Source organism: Alligator sinensis, unplaced genomic scaffold (assembly GCF_000455745.1).
Source record: "Alligator sinensis unplaced genomic scaffold, ASM45574v1 scaffold292_1, whole genome shotgun sequence".
Lineage (NCBI taxonomy): Eukaryota > Metazoa > Chordata > Crocodylia > Alligatoridae > Alligator > Alligator sinensis.
This window is the reverse complement of record NW_005842509.1, coordinates 268,495-290,335: the sequence shown is the minus strand read 5'-3', so window position 1 is coordinate 290,335 and position 21,841 is coordinate 268,495. Positions and strand designations below refer to the sequence as shown.

General features: G+C 41.8%; 1 protein-coding gene and 1 long non-coding RNA gene across 5 annotated transcripts in view; one reads left to right on the top strand and one right to left on the bottom strand.

The window, feature by feature from the left end:
* Positions 1-18,389: 18,389 nt before the first annotated feature.
* Positions 18,390-21,841, bottom strand: part of LOC112551559 — a 3,853-nt gene continuing 401 nt past the window's right edge. The window contains exons 2-3 of one of the 2 annotated variants that reach the window (XR_003095859.1): positions 21,150-21,385; positions 18,390-19,918 (exon numbers count right to left, since the gene is read on the bottom strand). This is a non-coding gene — a long non-coding RNA (uncharacterized LOC112551559). The remainder of the gene's footprint in view (positions 19,919-21,149; positions 21,386-21,841) is intronic. The other variant, XR_003095860.1, reaches the window with a different exon arrangement.
* MPPED1 (metallophosphoesterase domain containing 1) overlaps positions 21,381-21,841 on the top strand; it is an 81,607-nt gene continuing 81,146 nt past the window's right edge. For 2 of the 3 annotated variants that reach the window (XM_006031521.3, XM_014523620.2), the window contains exon 1: positions 21,492-21,826. The gene's annotated coding sequence lies outside the window, so the exon portion shown is untranslated. The other variant, XM_006031523.3, reaches the window with a different exon arrangement.

Below are 21,841 nucleotides of genomic sequence, written 5' to 3'. Positions count from 1 at the left end.
TCAGCAGGGAGCTGCTCTGGGGCTGGGATCTTGTGGCAGTGACAGGATGATCCAGAGCCAAGGCAGAACTGCAATCCACTGCCCACATGCCCTGGGCAGGGGCATGCAGACAGCGAATCATGGCTCTGTCCCAGCTCTGGACCATGCTGTTACCAACCAAGATCCCAGCCGTGGCCCTGGAGCAGCTCTCTGCTCAACCACATACCCTGCTGATGCTGCTGGGGCCAGTCTGTATGGAAACCCTGACCCTGTACTGTCATGGTCCCACTGTTGCTGGAGTCTTCATGGAAACTGGCCACAGCAATCTGGGCAGGGGCTGCTGGGAAATGGAGTCCAGCTGCCAGCCGGATCTGCCATTTTGCCCACCCCAGTCTAAAATCACACTGGGACTCATGTAGAATTACCACAGCAAAGGGAGTGAATCTATTGAGGAGAATGTGGACAAAAATGTTCCCACCTATGGACAGGAGTACAATGCAATCCAATCCATTGTTGAACATGGTTATGAATCTGGCATCTCTCAAGTCACTGGGAATCCATTCAGGTTTCCAGATTTTCAGAATAATAGCATTTAGTTGGAGAGACAGCTTTTTTCCACTATGCTTATAAATGTCAACTGGTATTCCATCAGGACCACCATCAGGATTATGCTTTGTTATTGTCTACTCAGTGACTTTCAAGGCCTCTTGATAAGTTGCTGGGTCTGCAAGAGCATTCATAGTGAGGTGTTGTGAAATTTTTTTTTAGTTTTATCTTCAACATTAGAATCTTGGTTCAGAAGCTCTTGAAATTGTTCCTTCCACTGTACGTGGATGGTAGAGCTGTCTTTAAAGAGTGTTGGTCCATCCGTGGATGTCAGAGGGATGGCTCCTTGTGCACTTGGCCCATAGATAGATTTTATTATGCTGAAGAAACTATGCATATCATGGACATCAGCAAGCTTTTAGATCCCTTTTGCTTTGTCCTCCCACCAGTTGTTCTTTTGCTCTCAAATTTTCCTTTGGGTCTCTACTTTAATGTGATGATAAATGTCTTGTTTCTGTTTGGAGTTGATGTCATTCTGTCAAGCTTCGAAGGGTCTCCTTTTCTGTCAATGAGGGCTTGAATTTTTCTGTCATTCTCATCAAACCACTTCTGATGTGTCTTTATAAACAATCCTAAAGATTCTTCACATGCATCATAAATGCCTTTCTTGAGGCTCTCCCAATGATCAACAGTGTCAAGATAATCAGGGAGGTTGGAGGCTTTCTCACTATGATACCGCTGGAAATGGTCACTTTAAACAAGGTCTTTCAAGAACTCAATATTGAACCTCTTCCTTGGTTACTTCTTTTACTTATGTTGTTTTGGGGTGACAGGATGGAACATATCAAAGAATGATCAGTCTAGCAGTTATCTATGCTGGTCATAGCTCTGGTGATACGGATGTCCCAGTGGTCCAGGGCATGCTCTATAATGTAGTCAATCAGATATGAGTGTTCTGAGCAGGGATGCATCCATGATGTCTTCCATGTATTGTTTTGATGGAATACGGAGTTTGTGGTGATGAGAACATGTCCTGAACACTTGCTCAGAAGGACAATTCCATTTGAATCGACTTTCACTACCCCTTCCTTTCCAAGTGTTCTTTTCCATAGCTCAAAATCCCTGGGCACTCTAGCACTGAAATCATGAGGAGAAATTATTTAAACTTCTTTGGGGACAGATGCCAGGACTTGGTCAAGTTTAGAATAGAATTCTTCCTTTGTTTTGACATCTGCATCAAGGGTTGGGGCATATGCACTGATGACTGTTGCATGTTGCCTGTTGGTCAGGTGAAGACAAAGGGTCACAAGATGCTTAGTGATGCCAACGGAACATTTTGGCACCCGAGTAGTGATCTTGGTCTTCACAGCAAATCTAATGCCATGGATGTGTCTGTCTTTTTCAGCCTTTCCTTTCCAAAAGAAGGTGTAGCTTCTGTGAGTTTATGCTCACCTGCACATCTAGTCCACAACTACAGCAATTTCAGTATTAAACCATGCAAGTTCTCTGGCCACTAGGACTGTCCTTCACTCCGGTCAGCCACTGTTAGGGTTGTCCATCAGATGTAGACATTTCAGGTTGCTAACTTTATTTCTTGATTCAGACCGCAGACAGAGAGATTCCATTGGATTTCGTTTTCCAGTTGGGTGGAGTGGGACAGACTATGTTTAGGGCACCTTTCCTAACCCACTCTCCATATGGGGTGAGCAGAGTGGATCTTAAATAGGCCTGCTCAGTCATGATTGCAGCTGCCAAAGTGCACACCTGTCTCAGTTCCAAGTACAAAATGACCATGGACCTATACAGAGACAATCATTGCCTCTGTATAGGTCCATGAGTAGGGGCTTCTGGTAATCACCAGCACTTGCCCCCATTGTCACTTGCCTATAATTGTAGGGCTTGCTTTTGATGGAAAACACCTGCACTTGATGATGCCATTGCACATCAGCAACTGTATGATACTTCATGGGAAAGAAACCTTAATCTGATGACAAGGAAAACCTAGACAACCCAAGGTTTCTGTTCTGCTGCAGCCTTCATGTGCCTTGGCAGCCATTGTGAAGTATTTCTTCTTCATCTGCCTACTCCACCATTGAGGACTTTCATTTTTGCTTTTAGATTGCTATTAGTCTGGAAGCCTCACTCTTGACCTTGCCACCAGAGGTGACCCTACCAGGAGTACAAAACTCCAGATGGCATGACTCTAAAGGTCATTGGTAGCACACAAGCCTCTCCAGTACACCAAGATAAGGAGTTCCACATTTATTTTAAGTTGGCAACTAGACCCCCACAATGAGATTTCAAATTGACAATAGCAGTTGCTAAAGTTGTTGTAGGGGAAGACGTTAGAGGTAGACATAGGAATTATTCATATGCAAGAGCGCTGGCAGAAAGGAAACTGGGGAAGCAAGCGCAAATTGCAAATCCAAGGCACCTTGGAGTATGCTGCATGTTCAAGGCAGCTGGTGGCTAAGTAGAAGAAGGTGACAAAAAAGGATGAGTATTTATTTTGCATCCTTCCTAAAAGAAGCTAACTTAATGTGTGTAAAGGCAGAGAAGCAAGAAAGAGACTGAAGGGACAACAGAGGGAATAAAAGGAAACAAAGAAGGTGTTAAGGTTGAGGCAGCACAGGGACTGGAAGATTGGCACTTCAGAATCAGTGAGGAAGGACATCTTAAAGACTTATTCTTAAGTATAATTTGCAGGAAAGTGAAAGCAATGTCTGGCTTGAGAGCCATTTTTTAAAGGAAGAAATAAAGCTAAAATAACATTTTTCACCTGTACTTCAATGCCACAGACTAGATTGCCCCTTTGTCCTCTCCCTTGAAGTCATTCATTTGTGAAACTATACAAGGTCAGGTACAAGAAAAGTGTAACTATTAGAACCAGATGTGTGGTATTTGCTGTTAAAAGGAACACCATTTGCAAGAGTGCTTGGGTATTAGTTATGTGTAGTTACATTTTCCTTTCTAATAATATATAAATAATGATTGCTTACCCGCCTACATACAGTACATTTAACACGTGTTGAAGATGAATTGATTCAATAAATTCTCGTCATGGAAAATAGTGAGAACAACATGTTGAAGACATTGAAACATTAAAAGATTGTATTTCTAAATGTTTCAACATCTTTGACACGTTATTTTTGAGATTCTAGCATCACTGGCATGAGATTTCTATTTTCCAAGCTTTGGTGCTATCATCTTACTTTCGTGGTTTTTTTCTGGGCAATGTTAACAAAAATGTTCCTACTTTGGACTTTTCTGTATTGTCTGTCTCGTTCCAAAACCTTAGTATGTGGGGTCCATTTATGCCTGGGCCAATGCTTTTCTTTTGCATTGTCCATCTTAAAATGAAAAAAGCCAAACTGTGTCCTACAGAGAAAAGAAAATATTTTCAAAACCATGGTGGTCATTCACGCAAGTATTATATAAATATTATAATAACTTTTGACCCACTAGTTGGTCAAAAATTTGGGAACAACAGTCAGTGTCCAGTTAGAAGTAGAAATTAATGACAGTTGCATACATTTTTTGACATTTGCTTACAAAAAAATTACCAAGTCTTGATTTCCTGTACACAGGAGGAATCAACAGCAAGAGACCAAGCCCAAGCCTAAGCCTCTTTGAAACATCACTTGCGTCTGAGGGTACTGACAGACATGACTGTTTGTCACATGATTGGCCACTGAAATCGCTTTACAGCCATGCACTGACAAATCAAGTTCCCTTTCAATCCCTTCATAGTGATATCAAAGACTTCTGTTCTACAAGCCATTAAAAAACAGAGTATGCTACATCCAGGCCCTTGGGTGTTGTTCTGCAAAGGTAGCCCACTTAAGGAATAGGATTTTGAGGGCATTATTTCCACCATCCCATTATCTTGTGGGTACACTGGAGTGGTTGCAGGTTTTGTGGATCCAAATATACCAAAAACCTACTGAAAAACTTTGGATTCAAAGATCCTCTTTAGATCTGTGTAATTCACCAAGAACCAACCCCCATATCTAGTCAGAGGCATAGCAAGGCAGTAGCAATGCATGGGGCAACATTGGCTGCCACACTACCGATAGCAGCAGTACATTCAGACACCACTATGATAACAGCTATTTTGTGTCCTCCCCAACAAAGGTGGTGCCTGGGGCTTTAGCCCTGGTCTCCTCCCATTTCTCTCCCCAAGTTATGCTACTGAATCTGGTTAATTTGCTCACTAAACCTCTTCCAGTGTCATAGCTTCTTTCTTTCTTCTTAGGTAAGCTTCAGGCCACATCGTAAAGTAATCCAAATGACAACTACCATATTTGGTTCCAGACAGTGTTCTCTGTTCTTTGTGTGCTTCCATGAAATACTACCTCACAATATCATGGAATTGCACTTCTGTCCATATCTGCAAATATATTGCCTGTATTCTCCTCAACAGACTCACCTTCCCCACTGAAGAGATTCTATGCGAGTCCCAGTGTACTTTTAGACAACTCAGAGGTACAGTAGATCTGACTTTTGTTGCTAGACAGCTGCAAGAAAATACCATGAACAACACCAAGATCTTAACATGGCCTTCACTAACCTAAGGCCTTTGATTCTATGGAAGTTCCTGATGAGATTTGGATGCCTCTTAATTTTTTTTTTTTTTTACCAGCAGACTCCTTCATTAAGCCATGACAGTAACCATCCAAAACAATGGCTTGGAAATGGGCCTCTTCATTATTAGAACTGGAGTCAAGCAAGGATGTGTGATTATACCAATGCTCTTTTCCATCTATATCTTTGCTGTTCTGCATCTCAGTGCTGACAGACTTCCATCTGGAGTCAGCATAAGCATCTCATGGACAGAAAGCCCTTTAACATCAACCAGTTATGTTCCAAATCCGAGATAACTAACACCTCCATTACTGATCTTCAGTACACTAATGCTTGCACCCATTCAATTGAAGGGCTCTAGGTCACCATTGATTACTTCTCTGAAGAATAATACATGCTTGGACTCACTGTCAACTTCATAAAAACCAAGGTATTTTACCAACCCATTCAAAGCCAGCCATCTGCTCTTCTACATACTGCACTTAGAAGAATGTTGAACATTTCCCCTACCTGAGTAGCCACCTTTCCTAAAAAACAAACAAAGATTACAATATTCAGCATTAGTTAAATATGCTAATGCTGCCTTTGAATTTTTCCAAAATTGTGTCTTTAGTGATCATGACATCAGGACCTAAACCAAAGTTATTTTCTAACAGGCTGTTCTCATTCCTATCCTGTTGTATGGATATGAAACCTGGATGATGTACCAGAGACAACAGAAAGTTTTGGAAAGCTACTTTCAGCAATGTCTTTGGAAAATCCTCCATATCTACTGAAAGGACAGAAGAACGAATATCAGAATTCTGGATCAAGTATACACCACTGGCACTGAAGCCATGTTTATTCAGCACCAGCTCTACTGGACAGGACATGTCATAAGGATGCCTGACAACTGGCTCCTGAAACGCATTCTATATTCCCAACTCCTCGAAGGTCAGCACCTTAGAGGTGGGTAAAATAAGAGATTCAAGAACATTTTGAAGGCCAATCTGAAGCATTATGACATTAAGATGAATTCTTGGGAGACCTGAGCACTGGATTGCCCCCCCAGGGTGTCACAAGGTATCAATTATGTTGAGCAAAGCTTCCTTACTATGGAAGCAGATAGATGAGAAAGGCAAAAGGAAAGAAGAGCCATGACCCAACATTATTAGGATCCACTCCTTTCTTATGAAATTATTTGCCATGTCTGCAGTCAAACATACAGATCTCAGATGGCTCCTTTAGCCATCTCTGGACTCACTGATGATTTCCCTATTGGAAGACTGTGCTCCTCGTATTGAGGAACTGCTGCTGCCAGCTGCACAAAAGTTCTCCGAGTTGTAGGCGATCCCTACTTTGCAATACAAAGGTTACATTTTTCTTCATTTCACTCAATGGGAGTTCTCTTTTACCTTAGCTAAGGTATTTTAAACCCCAAAACATCAAACAGTTTAAAAATCATAGGATTATCTCCACGTTACCTCCTTTTCCAATGGATCAGGTACAACCAGCTGATAACAATATTCACCACTTGCTGGTCCTTCCCCCCTCCCAGTCTTCTGTATGGGGAGCTTTTCCTGTGGTATTCTGAAGGGAAACTGCATTCCAAAGTGGCTGTTTTCCAATTCATACTGAAAATATACTCTGTTTTGATATCAGGATCCATGTTTTGGGAAACCTTTAGTTGCTCTGGTGTCCCTTCCTAAAACCCCAAAATCCATTTTTTCAGTAGATGAACCAGGAACATTTGCACTTCTGCAACTTATGGGAAGAAAAAGGGCAGTCAGCACATATATTCTCCTGAGCAACCAATTCCTTTTTCTCCTGTTTAGGCTAGTACTTGCAATTATTTTCCTGAAAAGGCCATGTGAACAAGGTATCACACATCAGCGTGTAACTAGAGTGTTGCTATAAAATAATAGCGCTCTGTTTCTCTAACCATTTGGCAAAGTTCTCCTCAGGATATCTGTATCTAAAGGCCTAGTACAGAGATGCAGAATCTATTCTCACTATAGTCATCCTCCCATGCAGAGTGATGGAAATATTCTAAACAGTTAACCAATTCTGGTGGCTCCTTTTGGGTGCTACAGTAACTTTTTCTCCTTTGCTGTAAAAAGTCCTTAAACCTCTCAGTCCTTAAAGTTCTTAGGTCACTACTTTTCTTATGGTGTATCTACACATTGCCCTATATCACCATAGTGATGCGCTACAGCAACATAGCAATCACGTGAGTCTACAAAATGATCAGCAGCTACTCTGCCATAGCAGCATGCTCCTCCATTTTAGCACGCCACTGTGGCAAAGTAGTGGCGAAATCTAATTGTGCACTGCATGCAGGGTGCAGTATGGGCAGTTACTATGCCATGCTCTAGTACTTGCAAAACAGCCATGGTGATGTGTAGACATGCCCTTAATCTATAAACACTACCACTATGTCTAACATGAAGTTGTTTTGGATTATGGGTAGGCCATGACAGGAGAATCCTAAATAATACTCTGATCACTGAAATTGGCTTGTTTCTCATCCACCCTGTTCAGTGGTTTTGTAATATCACCAAGCCCACACACGGTCCTTGGACAATACAGAGTCCTTCAAGTCCTACATAAACCTGTACATTTGTGGACATTGGAGAAATTGGCCAGTTCTATTCAACTTCACTTTTCTTTGCCAGTAGAAATTCTCCCCCACCACATGCTGATTTAGAAACAACCTACATTTCTTCAGGTTCAGCTTTAGGTTAGTAGCCCTGAGCTTATCTCAGATCATTTGTAAATGCATGAGTTCTTGTTCAAAGGTCTTACCTTGTACTCATACTCCTTTAAGCATAGCAAACAGGCTGAGAGTGACATGCTATGCAAACCCCTTTTCACTGGCCTCTCAAATGTAGCTGGCACATTGTACAAACACAAATCTATCCTTTTAAATTACAAAAAGCCTCGTCTTACAGTGAAAACAGATTTTCCCCATTCTTTAGGCCATCTTTTACTTGCCTATACCCACTTAAATCCAGTGTAGAAAACTGGATGAAACCTCCTAGACCATTTAGAGTATTATGAATTTATGATAATGGCAAAAAATCCTGTAATGACTTTGTTTAATTTTTTATTGTCTGTACAGAATCTCATGTTGCCATCTTTTCCTTTAACCAGAACTATTGGTGAGGCCTAAAAATTGTAATGCCCATAGTGGCCTCTAATGCCTCTCTTTCCTTTCAGAAAGTTTTCCCTTCCACAATAATGACTTATGCATTACACGAGCTGAGACAATCCAGCCTCTCTCCACGAAACTTCTATGGGTTACAAAAGGGATAGAAAATTATTGTAAATGTTCATTGTTCGTACACTTTACATGTCACATTTTGCAACAACTACTATGGGGTTAAAGGGACAGAGCAGCTACCTCCCCAGTTGTGGACAATTGATTGGCAAGGAATTCTTGGAGATAAGTAGCTACAGCCAAGCTGCAAGTAGTGGCTGTTAGCGTTACAAGGAACTCATCTGCAGACCACTGGCAGAGAGTTGCGTAGGTGGCAAGATAACAACAAATGAAGAGTGGAGGAAGGTTGTACCATTCCACTCACTCCCCTCCACCCCACTTGCAGCACTAAAACAAGGATCTTCCTTTAGCTGTGACCCGGGCCCAGTGGCCAGACCAGAAGTTTTGAAAACTGCAGCTAGTACCATAACAGATTGTCTGAGAGACATATTCATTATTCGCTTTCAGCCTAAACTGAAGATAGAATAGCAGTCCACTTGAGTCTCGTTCCAGTGAGGGTGATGAAGCCCTTGCAAATAGAGAAATGGGCTCTCTCAACTTAGTCAGGACACTTCCCCACTTGGAGTTCAACAGTGAACAGCATGAGGAGAATTAGAAATGTTAAAACCAGCTCCTGGTGACTGGAAAGAAGTACTGCATGGTATCCCTGGCAGAATATGTGGAGCAAGAGAAGACCCTAGAAAAATAGGGCTTGAAGGAATGTCAAGAGGACATCTAATCCAAAACTGTCTAAACTGTGCCAGAAAATGTTATGTCTAACCTGCACTAACAATTCCCTGTGGTGAAGATTCCTCAACTTCTTGAGCTAGTCTGTTCCTACACATGGCTACCATCATAGTTATAAAGTTTTTCCTAATATTTAACTTATTTAGGCTTATTATTTTCTGTCCTGTCCCCCAAAAAAACAGAGTAGCTAATCATGTTCCTCTTTATATTATCCTTTTTGTAGTTGAAGACAGCTACTAAATCCCGTTTGGTCTTTTCTTTTCTAGACTAAATAATCCAAATTATTCTAACCTTTCTTCACATATTATGTCTTTTAGACTTCTGATCATTTTGTTACTTTCCTATGGACTCTCCAATTTATCCCCATCTTCCTTGAAATGTGGTGTTCAACTCCAGGAGAAGCCTCACTGCTACTCAACAGAGTAGAATAATCATTTCCTGTGGTTGGTAAGACAACTTTCTTGTTTAGCACAGAATGCTTGCTCCCCTGTGGGTGTCTCTACATGTGCAAATGCTACGGTGGGGTTTACTCTAGAGTAAATTATTCTAAAGTAAATCCACCCGAGGCAGGTGTCTACACGTGCGGGGATGCAGAAACAGATTTGCTGCTTCTGGCAGCAGTCTGTTCCCGCTCCCTCCAGCCCTGCCAGCTCCCTGCTGCAGCCAGGGGGAGATCTAGGCTCCCGCTAGGTGCTAGTCCAGGGGTTGGCATGGAGCATGGTACCAGGAAACAACTGTCTCCTGGCAGGGACTGGGAGATTGCTCCCTGCCCCAGGGAACTGCCAGGGCGGACTCTGCCACCAAACCCTGGACAGGGACAGTGTCCCCCTGCCCTGGCAGTAGGGAGCTCCTGGCCCCAGCTCCCTGACGGGAGTCAGGGGACTTGAAAAGAGCTGATCCAGGGGTTGGCATGGAGCATGGTACCAGGAAACAACTGTCTCCTGGCAGGGACTGGGAGATTGCTCCCTGCCCCAGGGAACTGCCAGGGCGGACTCTGCCACCAAACCCTGGACAGGGACAGTGTCCCCCTGCCCTGGCAGTAGGGAGCTCCTGGCCCCAGCTCCCTGACGGGAGTCAGGGGACTTGAAAAGAGCTGAAGGGGAGAAGCAGGTCCCAGCCCCCTGCCCCAATCCATTAGTGGGGCAGCTAGCAGCAAGCCCCCCAACTGGACAGGATTCCCTACCTAGCTGGGGGCTTGCTGCTAGCTGCCCCACTGGCAGATCGGAGCAGGGGGCTGGGACTTGCTCCTCCCCTGCAGCTCTTTCCAAGCTGCCCCTAACTAGGACAGCTCCCAGCCAGCCCCTGGCTACATGTGAAAGTCTGCATGTGCAGCCTGGAGCTGGCTGTGGACTGTCTGAAACAGGGGAGCAGGGGCTGGGAGCTCCCTGCTGCTGGGGCACAGGAGGATTGTCCCCACCCAAGCTTCAGTGGCGGAGCCCGCCCTAGCAGCAGGCAGCTTCCAGGAACAGGGAACAATCTCCCATCCCTTGCTGCCCAGCTGACTGGGAGCAAGTTTGCTCCTGGTCAGCCATCTACACGTGCTGTACGGTGCAGTAACAAATCGCAAGTACATGTATTACTTATATTTACAGGTAGCAAATTTACTCACAATTAAAGCAAATTCTTGTGCCATAAGCATCTGCACGTGTAGAGGGTGGCACTTACAGCACAATAATTTGCTCTAATCTTGAGTAAAGCATGTCATTTAGATGTGCCCTGTATGTGCAAGTATTTTAGCTGTTGGGGAAGAAGCTGAGATCTGAGAGGAAGTCTAGGGTGTTGTTACATCATGTCTAGCCCTCCAAATGTGTGCTTAAGATTGATCACTGACTGCATAGATCCTTTTCCTTTAGAGAGAGAAAACTTTGATAAGGTCAGGCCTGGGATAGGCCTTGTGTGATGCTTTGAAAAGAGCTCTGCTGAGTATCTGTATGGCCACTTGCTAGTAAAGGATGCTACCTGTTGTTTCCCTTGGTTAAACTGCAATTTTTGACAAATGCATACCATGACACACACTGGCCATGTCTACATGAGACACGGACTGTGCAGTAACTATTCACTACTATGCAGTAGCATCGTGTGGCAAGAAGTGTGACACACCACTACTGTGCAGTAATAACGAGCTACTGCGCGGTCAGGATCATCAAAAAGCCATGCTGGGATGTTACTGTGCAGTAACACCAGTTACTGCACAGTCATCTAGTACTTGTGTATGCAAGTAGTAAATGACTGCGTAGTGTAGATGCAGCCTCTGTTGATGAGAGCCCCCTGTTCAGACTTGGTTACACTGAATGCATAAAAATGAAGAAGCTATTGCCTGGCTCAGCAAGATAGCTACATGCTAAAGATGAAACATAGCAGCTGTACTGTTAAGAGTCTTTGCCAAAATAGGCTTAACTCAAGCACTTCTACCAGCCTAAGGAACAAATTTCACCTGTTATGAAAGTGTGCACTTTAGAATTTTCACACTTTGGTTATAGTCTAGCAGCTGCAAACAGACTTAATTTAATTGGATCTTAACAGGAATGATGAAATGTTTAACAACATGGATGGACTCTCACCAGTGGGAAAGTGTGCAAGACTTTTGTTTGCCAAAAAAAGCTCTCTTCTTCTCCTTTCAGGCCTTGACAGGAGTCTTTTCAAGCTTCTCTACAACTTGTCAGTCATACACTAGTCCTGAATCTACTGAAAGAGGGCTGAGAAGGACAAGGAAACATGATACCTGATGTTGTATGTTAAACTGAGAAAGAGACTGAAGGCATTAGGTGACTTCAAACAACAGAAATCTCCACAGAGCCCTGCTGGCACAAAACCAGAGCAGCAACCAGGTCCAGCTGAAGAACTTTAAACTGAGAAAGTGAGCCTTGATACTGTTGCTCAGTTCTGACCCAAAATTATTGGTAAAAGTGCAAAAACTGAGAGAGACTTTTTTTGGAAAGTGGGATATGAAGATCATGAAGATTACCAGCTGGGCTGTAAAAAGGAGAGAGATATTGTGTAAATCTGTCAAAATCCTGGAAGGCCTAGGAGGTCTTCCCCATTAACTCCTCATCTCTACACTCGTAAAATGGATTTGCTAGTTCCTTCTCTGTCCTCAGGCCAGGAAGTTCCAGTGGGAGAGCAGTAGGACTCCAGACAGTGCTTACATCCCATTTGGTTGAGGTCTTCGGGGCACTTTTTTCCCCCAGAAATAACAGGCCAGATGAACTTCGTATTCCACCATATTGAGACTGAACAGGGCATAGTATGGTTATTAATTTGGCTATTATCCCTCCTCCCAAAATTCCTTAATTAAGAAGCAGTGGGAAAAATGAGAGAACTAGGCAGTCATGGTACAATTACAGAGGGATATTGACCCACTTCACCTTGCATTTAATAGTCACTGTATCAGGAGTGATGAAGAGCATTGGGGGAACTTTCTGTTTAACTGGGAACAAGAGCCCAGGCTTGAACCTGAATCTCCTCTCCCATTGCATTGTGCTACATATTCTCTGGCTTTCTTTCTCCCTCCTGATCCTATATATCTCCCTCTATAGGCTGCCCAGGGATCTAGCTTCAAGGGAGGGCTGGATAAAAGACTGAGTCCTTTCTTTAACCTGTGCCTTATTATGTACTGGGGCCTTGGGCAGTCTTGCCTGCAAGTCACTTACAGGTAAGTAATCCCAAAGCACACGTGTAGTTGAGGCTGGTTCCTAGGGAGCTGAGGTCCAGAGGAGTCTGGTTATGGGGTTCAAAGCCATAGCTGAAGTGAAGACAAGCCAGGGACAGAAGCCAAAGCTGGAGACAAGGTAAGGCAAAGGTTAACCAAGATCAAAAACCAGAGCCAAAGGTCAAGCCAAAATCCCAAGTGGTGAACCAGGATCAGAGAATGCCAAGGATCTTACTAAAACTGGAAACCAGAATCAGAGCTAGGAGACAAAATCAGAAAATTAACAAGGAAGCACATAGAAGATCAGAAGTGAGAACTTTCTTTACCTGGACAAGGAAACTGTTCATCGGGCCTGACTTTTAAGGCCTGGAATGGGTGGGGCCATGGTTTCAGGGGACTGGCTGCCCTGATTGCCTCACTCAGCCTAGCTGGGACCAGGGCACTGATCTGGGCTTGCTGTAGGCGGTGCTTGTTCTAGGGATGACTTGCCCTGATCTCTTGATGGGAACCAGCTGGGTCCAGGGCTCTTTTACTAGAGCATGAATATAGAAAAAGAAACCAAAAGTGAGCCCAGCAAACATCAAAATAACTGGCTATTCTGAAAAAAATATACAGTGAGGGGATGTTGTATTGCTAGCATCCAATATAAAAGTAGAGCATATAAACTCTCATTTGCTGTGGTACCTAAGGAGGTGACACCAATTTGGGGTCTGGCAGCTTGTGAGAAATTGAATCTAGCTAAATGTGTGCATGAAGTACAAGACAACATTCATATCATCTGATGATGCTTTTGGTCTTGAGAGTCCACTTTAAATGTGGACCCACTTCCATTGGCAAAGTCCAGTCCCTCTCATTGTTTTGGGTAGGTTACCATACCTATAAAAATTCCTTTTCTAGTGTAGGCTCAGCTATGTGCACTTGAAGTTTATATGTCTGAGATCTGCAGTATCTGCTCAAATGGTTCTTCTTGTTGCATTTAAAACAGACCTTTCCAAAATTGGCAGAACACTTGGGGCCATGTTGCCTTCCAAAGTTGCTGCACATAGCGTTTTCTTGCTAATGGAAAATTCCACCTATGAGGTGGCTTTTGACCAATGGAAAATTCCAGGTTGGTTTTTTTGGCCACATTCTTCCATACATACTGCACGGACAACTCCTTTTGATGCATTCAGCTCTGCAGCCTGGGCCTTCACAGCAGAAACTGTGAAGGCCCAAGCACCAGAACTGAATGCAACAAAAGAGGTTGTCCATGAAATAAGTATTGGGATAGTCTTTTCTCCCTCACGCAATAGCCTTTCTTATAATGCAATGTCTGTAATGTCACAAATAATTCTCTCTCTAATCAAAGAGTCTCTCACATTCCCAAAAGCACAGTTCTTACTCAGTCTCTTTAGCTCGGTAATATACTGATCTGCACTTTGTTCTGTTGTTTGTCTGCACATAAAAAAAAAATCAGTGTCTTTTAAGAGTCTCATTCTTTTTTAGCATGTAGTACTCAGATTTAGACAGTATTTTCCTTAATTTCATATTTTGACCTTTTTGAAGGTAAAGTGTTACTAACAGTCAGGGCTTCCTCCCCAGCAATATCCAAGGAAATAGATGGTTTGTCATTTTCTCTTCTGCCCCTGCTTAATACAACTCAAACCTTTGTCTGAACATCATCCATGGATTTGTAAACATTAATTGATTTACAATCCACCCAAGATTGTAATTATTTACAATTTACCTGTGAAGAGATGACCAAGAGATTAACAGCAAACATCAGTGGCTATTCTTAAATGCTGGCCTTAGCAACTTCACCCAGGATTACTCAATGAATTAGCGGTAGAGTCAGGAATAGAAGAGTCATCATAATGCAGTCTCTGTCTAAACACTACATATACCCATTCCCATACCTCTGAATTTCCTTGTCATAATGGGTTTATTTGACTGCATTGTGTGCTTCTGTGATTTAATTGTTTTGTTATTAGGGTAAGTAAAATAAAGCTGCAGCTTTTCTTTTGCTGTATTAGTGTGGTTTAATTACATTTAGGAAAGGCAAAAAGGAGAGTGGGAGCTTGCCAACATTAATGCTGGCTGTCATTCACAGCCCATTGATGACAAGGAGTTGAAAGCCTGGCAGTTATTCTGGTAATCAGCAACCTGCCTGATGACGAATGGAAAAGATGATGTGAAATATCCAGAAAGGGAAAAAAAAGTTTTCCAAAGAAAGAAAATACAAAATAAGAACAAAGGGTAAAACAAACAAACAAATAAACCCTCAATATTAAGCACTAAATCCGTTTTTATACAGTGTAAGTGAAAAACACTCTAAACACTCTTTAAAAGTTGCTGTTATCAATTAAGCATTACATTAGGAGCTATTTTTAACATATATAAATATAAGTACAAGCATTAACTCAAAGTGATTTGGAAATAGGTAATTTTTTCAAAGTGATGAATATTTCACTGATGTGAAATGCAATCTTTTCATAATACATAATTCCTGGTCTTTTAAGATCCCAGTTATTCATAAACTCTGGTATCCCATCCAGAATATTAGTCTCTTTTTAATAGATAATAAATACTTATTTCATGTTATTAAGATAAGCACCCTTTTTAACAATCTATAAAATATTACATTGAAGTGACTGCTGAGCTGTTGTCAAAGACAAACTGCAGCAAAATACACTTCCCACTTAATCCCACGGAAAAAACTCCTTCAAAACTGTCTGACCCATAAAATAATCACTTACCGAACTCAAGTCTTTACAGAAATGCTGCAGTGTTTATATAAAGGAGAACAGATTTCAAGTGGTTATTTGGTTGCGCCTTATTAGGTAAAGTGGATGATCTGGGATTTTTCTATTTTGTTTGTCCTAATCTAAAATCTAATAATGGTCAACCACTTTGCTACACCCTTGTGTTGTTGTATGTTTGTATTTATTATTAATGTACATACTGATCCAATTCCAGACAACTTTATATAACTGTTTTTGGGATCCTGGATTCAGGTCATTAAGTATGGATCACGGACTATATTTTTTGTGACCGTTCTAGCAACAGGCTCTTTAGTATTCACAATTATTGTACCATAGTATTGAAAATAAGTACCTGATAATGGGCAATTACTTGTCCTAGCTTGTGAACTACTCAGGGATCACATCTTCTTTTGCATCTATACAGTTCCAGTGCAGAAATAATAGATAGCTTTTCAATCATAAGCAATTGGCGCCAATTTGAGATTTATTGGTGTAAAATGCTGACTGTACAGGACACTGTAAAGGAAACTTCTATTTATGTAATAGAAGGGTTTCAGCACAATCATGGCTTGTGGATACTTTTTAAGGATTTAGATTGGATCTTTCCACTATTCCTTTATCTTTGGGAGTACAGACAGAAGAGAACAGCTTTTCATGATTGAAATAGGCCAACATATCTTTCATTGAAACAGCCTATGTTAATGAGAACGAATTGAATGACAAATTTATTGTAGCATGGTAGCTATATATTTATTATGCTTATGCTTTAAAAATGCATGTTGGAGCTCTTTTGGAAATTCCTGTGGACTATTAGTGTCTAGATCTGCTTTTAAAAATCTGTGATTAAAAAACAAAACAAAGCAGGACAATAATCTTGTACATCTTTGTGTTATTAGCGTTCTCCTACCATCTAAAATTATTCTTTTAATCACTGTATGATAAAGTTAAAAATATGACTGTATTCCGAGAGTTGGTCCAGAGTGGACCATGGGACCTCCAGTAACCCTATCTGAATAGCTCATCTTACAGGACTTGGGATAATAAAAGACTTGAGACTGTTAAAAATAGAAAAAATGTTTGTAAAAATGTTTTGGTTTGGTTTGCCACCATTTTCTTTCTTTTTGACCTGTTCTAAAGATCCCATCTATTCCATCATTTTCCTTCTGATCACTGCCATATTTCAGCTCTCCTCTTTGCCTTCCTGAGCAAGTGGGCTGGCCAATATTCTCATTTTATTAATAGTTGGAACAGGGGGTGAGAATTAACCCAAGAAATCCCTCGCAAACCACTACTGACTATGGATGAATTCATGAATAAATGTTTAGAAGACAAATCCAGCACAGCTTCTCAACTGGTTTATTGATTAGGATGATAAGAAAACTTAACCAGTTACCCACACAAGATATTCGTTACCAGCCTTGCTTTGTTGTGAGCTTCAGCATATTTTATAGAGCAATGTTAGCGTATAACATCACAAAGTTCCTTTTTATAATTAATTTGTTTACAATTTAAATGCCTATAGAATTAGTTTAGTCACACATGCTCATCTCAAAAGCAAAGTATTTTAAAAGAGGAACTTGACCTTTACCAGACAGGAACTAGACCCTTCCACCAGACCATTCTTAACAAAAATAACCATGCTAAAGGTCATGCTAATTTTAGCTTAGGCTAGCAGGCCCTTAACTCAGCTTATCTAAACAAGATGGGACCTTTGCTTACTATATAACACAAAAAATGCTTTATCCTATTAAACATGCAAGCTTAAATAAGCACGAACATCACCTTGCAGAGCAAGCAGGTCTCCAAATGTTTGCCTTCATCAGTATATAGTTAAGAGCCTGCCTGTTCTTGCTGTCACTTTCCTAGAACATTCCACCTTCTTTTGCCATCACTGTTCAGAAATATGTCCTAATTGTGACTAATCGCCCAACAGTTTCACAGGAGTGACACTGCACTACCAATATCATCTTTGAGAACTTGGAGAGGCGAGGTGAAGTCCCAGGTGACTGGAAAAGGGTAGGAAGAGAATCCACATGCATCTATGTTTAAGGGAAGGAGGAGAATCTGGAGAATTACGGAACAGTCAGTCTGATATCTGTACCAGGAAAGATTATGGGGCAGATCATCAAGGAGTCTATTTCTAAGCACCTGCAGTAGAAAACGCTGATCAGAAACAGCCAGCATGTATTCTTCAAGAACAAGTCATGCCAAACCCATCTGGATTTCCTCTATGGTAACAGGTTATATTGATGGAAGGAGAACAGTGGATGAGATTTTAGCAAGGCTTTTGACATTGTCTCCCACAACATTCTAAGGAAGGAAATGCAGACTAGACAAAACTTCTGTAAGGTGGATACAAAACTAGTTGGATCACTGTGCTCAGTGAGTAGTTATTAATGATCAAACGTGCTTCTGTAAAGAGGTATCAAGTGGAGTTCTCCAGGGGAACAGAAAGATAGTTCAGCTATTGAATGTTCTACCTGATATAGGACAGCTGAGAGGCAACCAATACATTTCAATCTACAATTAAGGGTTAGTGAAAGAAAATGCAAGCCCATTGACTCCTGCCATATGTAAATCAACACTGACCCAAATCAAAGCCCTTTCAAATCTGACTGTATTTCCACCAAAGAATTAACTCATATGATAGTAAATCAAAGATGCAACAAATACGGACTTTGGTTTGGTTCTGATGCACTAAGTAATAATATCTGGCAGAGACAAAATTGGCAATGGAATACTGACAGTAACTTAACATGCAGGGAGTTGTCAGTCTTATCTTTGGCTGAAGAAGGAAACGAGATGGTCAGTGAACAGCACGAGAGGCTTTGGGAGGTGGAACTCAGGGTGGTAGGGGGGAGGGAGTTGGGTAATAAAAGAGAGTGTTAGCGTGTAGATTCTGAAATTATTTTTTCCTCATTCATTTAATAATTAACATGTCTGTCTACAGTAATTTTTTGCTCTCTGTAACAATAGTTAGAAACAGGATATAAACACTTCTCTACTTTCAAGTATCAGTCTCTTTGCACACCCCAAAGGCAACTACAGTTTATCTTTAGAAAAGCTTTGTACTCCCATCAACTGCATCAAAATCACACTACAAGTGCAATTTGACTTATGATTCCATACCATTTCCAGAGTAACTGATAATCAATTTTTAATAAAAAGCTCCAAATCAGATTTATTAAAATATTTTCTCTTTTAAATAAGTAAATCCATTTAAAATTATAGTAACCTATAATACCTGAAATTATAGCAACCTATGCTAGGCCCTAAACATATCAAAAGTAATTAAAATAATTTAAATTAAACAACAAATAAATAGTACATGCTTGCTCAAAGGAAGTCATAATACTGTCAGAAATCACAGATTAATCAGCTAAAATGAAGTACTAAACAAGAAGTAGCAGTAGTCTATTTTACAGGTGCAGAGACTATTTTATTTTAGTTTACTTAGTTCAATTCAATGACTAGCTAATTCAGAGCCAACAAAACTGACTGAGAATTGAAAAAGGAGGATAGCATGTTTTCTTCTAGTCTCCGAGTAGAAGCTGGTTGTTAGAAGATGAGCTCTAACAGCTCTTAATCTTGAAGGACACAGCAATCAGGAACAATCATTTCAATTACCACAGTATCAATAATACTTCTTTTGATTATTAAATGCTTTAAATGCAAATACAAACATATTTTAATATGTATTCAGAACATTTAAATTAATTCTACCTAATAAAAAAAATTAAAAATTCTCTTGCACTTGAGTTCCTTTCCATTGAACTAGAGCTTGACATAAGTAACAAGTAGAAATAACATTTAATACAGTTATAGTAAAAAAATAAAAGCATCACCTATCATTTTGTAATATAGGTAAGAACTGAGAATATGAATAAACATATTTTTCTCAGTTAGAAAAAAAATACTAAGTTTAGTTGAAATACTGATTTTGGTCATCAGCAGTCCCTCTGAGAGACTGTTGTCCTCATATAGTAGAGGGGAGTTATTGGTGAGTCTGTACATAACTGAGGAGGCTGATCCAATATGCATGTTCACCTGCAGATGTAGCAAATAGTTCTGGAAGCAAGGAGTAGATCCTGGTGATGCTGAGTCAAAGCTATTTTCCTTTGTCTCCTCTATCTGCCACCATAGTGAGATAAGTTTGCTAGACATAATCAATGCCTTATTGTTGGCTTGGAGTGTGTTGGTCAAGTATCTTGGTTTTCATGAAGCTGACAGTGAGTCCAAGCATTCCATATGCTTCACAGAAGCAATCAAAGGTAAACTAGAGCTCTTGAGTGGGCACACGTGACACAACTGTCAGCATACTGAAGATCATCTTGGATTTGGAACATAACTGGTTGATATTAAAGAAATTCCTGTTCTTCTGATTCTGGATGCTGACTCCAGGTGGAAATCTATCAGCAATGAGATGAAGAATAGCTGCAATATAGATAAAGAGTGTTGGTGCAATTGCGCATCCTTGCTTGACTCCAGTTCTAATAGCTCATTTAGATGCAAACCAACATGGTTTCCAAGGAACGAGAACCAACTTTTCTAATATTAGGACATTAATAATGGATAAAAATTATATTAAGCTCTTCTATATTTTCATCTAAATATCTTAAAGTGTTTTTAAGATATTGCTTACTCACATTTTACAGGGGAAAGCTGAACACCCATATATACCAAGTTTTTTAAAAAGGGTGCCTGAAGTTAGTCTTCTACATCCTTACTTAGGCATCTAAATAAATTACTTGATTTCTGAGAAGGTTGAGCATGCTCCCAAAAGGTTGAGCACATTCTCAACAACAGTTTAACACAAGAGCTAGTCGGGAATTTTTTAGAGAACTTTTTTGTCTCAGAAAATGCTGATGCATCAAAACCCAAAGTTTTGATGGAAATATATTTGTTTGGAGAAGAAAGATTCAGATGGTAATTTCCTCAGTACTCAAAACACAGAAAGGCACGGCAGGAAAGAATTCACAGATTCAGACTGTAACTTCCCCAGTATTCAAACACAGAAAATGCCTTTTAATCCCCCTGCTGGGGCATTCTGAGATGCAGGAGGATAGAAATGTTTGCTTTAGCAGACCATTCACAGCTGGACTATTTGGAGATGGCATCTCTTATTTTAATGAAAAATGTCTACGGTTCTCAGTTTTTTGTTTCAATGAAAAAAAAATCAAATCAAATTCTCCAAATCCTATTTGTTGGGGTAGGGGGAAGGTGATGAAACTGCTGTCTCCTTTTCCAACAGGCACTTTCAAAGGCAGGTGCCCATTTGTATAACCCTTTTCCATTTCTCTTGGCATCTTTCAACGCACTGGTCCAGACAAGGTTCTTTGGGTAAATCTGATGTGTTTTATTAGATCAACTCAAATAATTGGGAAAATTCTTTGGAAGCTTTTGGCTATAAATACCATTTGTCAGGCTGCAGCTGGTGTGTGATGTTCCTGGAGCACACACCAACAGGGCCAGACAATCCCTTGGAATGCCCTCCCTTCTCAGCTTAGGGTAGCAATCCCTTAGCTGGGCAGGAGAAGGGACATTTTGGTCCAGGAAACCCCCAAGACAAAATAATTGCAGAATCATTGGAAGGGACCTCAGGAGGTCATGGAATCCAAGCAGGACCAGTCCCAACCAGACCACCCCAGCCAAGGATTGTGCTCACCTGGGTCTTAACAACCTGTGTTTAAATCGATGATGCTAGAGCCTCTGCTAGCTTGGACCCTGCTCAGAGCTGGCACCTCAGGCAGCAAGACAGACCCCTATGGGGGGGAGTGCCCTGGCCTAGGTGCCCGCAGCAGCACCCCACTGCCTTGCAGGGTGGGAGCAGTGCGGCTCTAAGGCCCGACAGCCTGGAAACTTCCACCCTTTCTGCAAGGGGAGGAGGAAAGGCGCCAAGGGCTGGGGGGAGGAGGGAGGAAGAAAGAAAAAAGTCCCTGTGACACTCCACGCCAGCGGGACCTGGAAATACCTTTCCCTCCTCCATCCCTGGGGTGGGTCTCTAAACACGCCTCCCCAGGGCTTCTCCAGTCCTGCAGGCACCGCAGGCGGGGCAGAGCCGGAGCAGAGCGCAGGGGCTTCCCCAGTGCAGCCAGGGCAGGGGGGGACGCCTCCCCTGGCCCAGCATCAGCCCCAGCAGCAAGGGAGGGGGCGGGCGACACTGGGGGGGTTGCAGGAGGGGGGTATTCCCGCCCCCCGGGCGGAGGAGCGGGATGCTGGCGGAGGACGGAGGGAGGGAGGGGGCGGGCTCCGGGAGGAGGAGCCGCGGCAGCATGCAAAAAAACTCCAACCCACCCCCCCACAAAATGCTGCAATGTCTGCGATGCAGCCCCAGCGGGCAGGGTAAGTGCTGGAGGC